Genomic DNA, 5385 nt, shown 5'->3' with positions numbered 1-5385 from the left:
CGTGTCCAAAAATTGTGATGACTTGATTTCCCTTGCACATCATAATGAACTTAGTTTGCTCTTGGGTTATGAAGAAATGAAACGTATATCTAAGGTTATTCCAGAATTTGCCCTTGATAGAGTTCTTAATTTTGATCTAGAGGAAATTTATATGTATTGTGCGGTGAATTTCATTGAAAATCCATATATTTCCAAGTATATAAAGAAGAGAAAAGAAATAGAAGATGAAGAGAATACTAATGAAAGGGAAGAGACTTCCCAATATCCTCCTATTATTTCTTTAGATGAATCAAGGAACGAGGAGGAGCTTTCTATTCAACCAATCCCATTAATAAGGAGCTCAAAAGAGAGGGTTAAACCCACACATGATGTGAAGAAGAAAAAGAAAAGACGGAGAAGTAAAGGTAGAACGGTATCCCTCCCAAATGATGTTGCTCCTATTACTCATTGTGATGGTGATAATTGATATACTATCGGTGCTATCCATACTATTAATGATGAGAGTGATTATGCTTTTGATATGAAAAGGCCCAAGCTTGGGGATGCTATGTTTGATGAGAATGACATGTTTGAGAATGTATTTGCTGCAATTAATGTCTGCCACAAGCTTGGGGAAGCTATGTTTGATGAAGATGATATTTTTTGTCCCCCAAGTTTTGATGAGAAAATTTATTATGATGAAAGCATGCCTCCTATTTATGATGATTATATTGATGAAAGTGGATTCGGAGAGGTCATGACTTTATTTTGTGATGAATCCACTATTTCGGAAGAGGTTCCAATTGATTATGAGAATAAAGTTGCTACCTATGATGATTATTGTGATGACATGTATGCTATAAAGATTTATGATAACCATCAAACTTGTCATCATGATTTTAGTTTTCAATTGGATTATGCCTCACATGATAGTTATTTTGTTGAGTTTGCTCCCACTACTATTCATGAGAAGAAGTTTGCTTATGTGGAGAGTAATAAAAATTCTATGCTTGTGCATCATGAAAATAGTGCTTTATGTGATAGTTATATTTTTGAATTCATTCATGATGCTACTGAAAATTATTATGAGGGAGGAATATATGCTTGTAGGAGTTGCAATAATATCAAGTTTCCTCTCTATGTGCTTAAAATCTTGAAGTTTTTCTTGCTTTACCTTCCTACGCAAGTTGATTCTTGTTCCCATAACTTGTTTGCTCACAAAATCCCTATGCATAGGAAGTGGGTTAGACTTAAATGTGCTTGTCATATGCTTCATGATGCTCCCATTATGTTTCAAGTCTTATCTTTTATGCGAGCATCGTTCAAACCATCATGCCTAGCTAGGGGCGTTAAACGATAGCGCTTGTTGGGAGGCAACCCAATTTTATTTTTGTTCCTTGCTTTTTGTTCCTGTTTAGTAATAAATAAATCATCTACCTTTGTTATGATTGTGCTTTTTATGTTTTAATGTAACACCCACGATGCAGCTATATCTCCCACGTGTCGGGGCACGACTTAGAGGCATAACCGCATGGTAGGCATGTCACAAGAGGGGTAATCTTTACGCATCCCATGTACTAAATAAGAAGGGGATAAAGAATTGGCTTACAATCGCCACTTTGCACAAATACAAGTTAAAACATACATCATCCAGAGTACAATCAAGGTCCGTCTACAGAACCAAAATAAAAGAGGACAACACCAAATGCTAGATCCCCGATCGCCCAACTGGGCTCCACTACTGATCAACAGGAAACGAAACAAAACAACGATCAAGATCTTCACCGAGCTCCCACTTGATCTGGGTTGCGTCACCTCCACTGGTATCATTGGCACCTGCAACTGTTTGGAAGAATCTGTGAGTCACGAGGACTCAGCAATCTCACACCCGCGAGATCAAGACTATTTAAGCTTATGGGTAGGAAGGGTAGTGAGGTGGAGCTACAGCAAGCACTAGCATATATGGTGGCTAACATACGCAAATAAGAGCGAGAAGAGAAGAAATGCAACGGTCGTGAACTAGATTGATCAAGAAGTGATCCTGAAAGCTACTTACGTTCAAGCATAACACAAGACCGTGTTCACTTCCCGGACTCCACCGAGAAGAGACCATCATGGCTACACACGCGGTTGATTCATTTTAATTAAGTTAAGTATCAAGTTCTCTACAACCGGACATTAACAAAATCCCATTTGCCCATAACCGCGGGCCCGGCTTTTGAAAGTTCAAAACCCTGCAGGGGTGTCCCAACTTAGCCCATCACAAGCTCTCACAGTCAACGAAGGATATTCCTTCTCCCAGGAAGACCCGATCAGACTCGGAATCCTGGTTACAAGACATTTCGACAACGGTAAAACAAGAACAACAAAGCCGCCCGGATGTGCCGACAAATCCTGATAGGATCTGCACATATCTCGTTCTCAGGGCACACCAGATGAGCCAGACGTCGGGTTGGCATAGACCCTGGTTACCCAGGGGGCGCCGGACATCGCTCAGGTTGGACCAACACTTAGAGAAGCACTGGCCCGAGGGGGTTAAAATAAAGATGACCCTCGGGCTCCGGAAACCCAAGGGAAAAAGGCTAAGTGAGGCAAATGTAAAACCAAGGTTGGGCCTTGCTGGAGGAGTTTTATTCAAAGCAAACTGTCAAGGGGTTCCCATAACACCAAACCGTGTAAGGAACGCAAAATCAAGGAACATAACACCGGTATGACAGAAACTAGGGCGGCAAGAGTGGAACAAAACACCAGGCATAAGGCCGAGCCTTCCACCCTTTACCAAGTATATAGGTGCATTAATTAAATAAGAGATATTGTGATATCCCAACATAACCATGTTCCAACATGGAACAAACATCAGCTTCACCTGCAACTAACAACGCTATAAGAGGGGCTGAGCAAAAGCGGTAACATAGCCAAACAACGGTTTGCTAGGAAAGGTGGGTTAGAGGTTGACATGGCAAAATGGGAGGCATGATATAGCAAGTGGTAGGTATCGCGGCATAGCAATAGAGCGAGTAACTAGCAAGCAAAGATATAAGTGATTTTGAGGGTATGGTCATCTTGCCTGAGATCCCGCAAGGAAGAAGAACGAGTCCATGAAGAAGACAAACGGACGTAGTCGAACGGATCCTCACAACTCCGGAACGAAACCAAAGCTAACGAGAGTAGCAACCCGAAAATAAGCAAGCAACATAGTAAACAACCACCACATAAACATGGCATGATGCACAACGAAGTATGATGCATGTCCGGTTTCAAGAGGCATGGCATGGCAAAGTGCACAAGCAAAACTACAAGTTAAGTGGAGCTCAATATGCAACAAGTTGCATATTGACGAAACACCACAACAAGTTATTTAGTTTGATCTCGTTTATGTACCAAACAATATTAAATGTTGATTAACATGGCAAGAGGTGAAGCAAATGAAAACTACCTATCTAGGCAAGTTTAAATGAGGCCCGAACAACAAACAACAAGTCCGGAAACTCCTCATGTGCATATTTTAGGTTTGGTACTGCTCTGCCCTAAACCATATTTTAGAGTTGTTAAACATGCAAAGTAAAGCCACCATGTTATACTAGGCATTTTTCTACCCCATTTACATATAAAGTTTATTTATAACCGAGCTACGGTTAATTAGTTATGAATTAAATCATTTTAGCATGGCAATATAGCAAAACAAAGAAACAACAAGTTTAAACATTTTTAACATGCATCGAACTTGCAAATTATTGATCTACACAAAATTCTAAGCATTTTACATATAAAGTTTATTGGGTTTCGATGCACGGGTGAAAGGTTATTATATGCATGATGTTGGAGGGCTTTTCTATAAAACCACAGTCTCTGGAAAAAAGGAAAAACGTTCTAAGGAAAAAACACGAAACGGGTCGAAAGAGAGGTCGTCCCAACATTGCACAGGGGCGGGGGCTGCTCACCAGGCCTCATGGGCCGGACGGTGGAGGAAGGAGTTGGGCCGTGGATCTGGGCAGGCTGCGGGGCCCATCCAGGAAGGTGGCTGCGCTCGCCGTCTCCCACGCACAGGAGGTCGATCGAGGCCATGGCGAGGCCGGCGACGACTCCGGTGATGGGGAGGCCGGGACTGGCTCTGGGGATGGACGCAGGGGACAGATATGGGCGTGGACCGCTCGATCCGATGGAGGGTAGCACCGGAGGAGGTCGGTGGAGGCGGATCCGGCCGGTGCTTTGCCGGATTCGGACAACGACGACGGTTGGCGGGACTCCAAGTGCGGAGGCGGAGCTTCCATGGCAGAGAGAGGGAGAAAGGTTAGAGAGAAAAATGAAGGAGGAGGGAGAAGGAAGGAGCACGGGGGCGGCGACCTATGGGGAGCCGGCGACATGGCGGAGCACGACGCCAGCGAGGATTCGGCGAAGACGACGACCGGTGACGAGGTTGGGGCAGCGCTGGAGTAGGTAGCGTAGTTCGTGAGCTCAGGGAGGAGCCAGTGGAGCGCTCGGGCCCTGATGGGCTTCCCAGGGCCCGGTCCGGGTCTTGGCGGGCCCAAAGGCTTCACGGCGGCGCGGGGTGACCAGGGGGCGACGTGGAGGCGTGGGAGTGGCCCTGGGCGGCGGTGCAGGTGGCGGCCGGCCCTGTGGGACGGTGCCAAGTGGCGAGGAGGGGCTGGAGCGGCACGGAAATTGAGGGGAAGGGGGCTAGATGTAGGTGGAGGGCTAGGGATGCCCAAAAATGGCAAGGGGACTGTTTAAATAGTGTAGGGGTTAGGGTTTGGTGGGTTTGAGGCCGTTTCTGGACCCTCCGATCGCAATCAAACGGTTCCGGTCAGAGGGGGGTTAGGTGGGCTGCAGATGGGCTGTGTAGAGTGCGATGGCTGAGAGGAGAGAAAAGAAAGCAGCCCGTCAACGGTTTCCAGAGACCAAAAACGTCCGGCGTTTTGACCGACTATAATGCCGCTATAGTTATATGTTGGGGCGTCAAATGAACTCTGAATGCGATGACACTTGGCAGGCGGTCTACTGACAACATAATAAGACCGCGCGCCAACTTTCAACCCATTCCGAGAACATTTTCCGGCCACTTATAAAATAATATTTCGGACGTGCCGCGGGCGCGTGCAAATGTGTCTGGGCTCAGAACGGACAACGGACGGAACTGGGGGAACCCGGACGGATGCAAGTTTCGAAAACATGCAGATGCAATGCGGATGATGACATGGCAAGATGCAACACGCAAGCGAATGACATGGCAACGACAGCGAATAAATGGAAGACACCTGGCGCATCGGTCTCGGGGCGTCACAACACTCCACCACTACGAGAGGATCTCGTCCCGAGATCTAGGATGGCACCGGAGGGAAACGGAAGAGGAAGAGAAGAGGTAAAACTAAGTTTCTCCCTTAACAAACGAGTGAAACTGAAGAACCT

This window comes from Triticum urartu, chromosome 7, assembly GCF_003073215.2.
Source record: "Triticum urartu cultivar G1812 chromosome 7, Tu2.1, whole genome shotgun sequence".
NCBI classification, from domain to species: Eukaryota; Viridiplantae; Streptophyta; class Magnoliopsida; order Poales; family Poaceae; genus Triticum; species Triticum urartu.
This window is presented reverse-complemented; position numbering follows the sequence as displayed.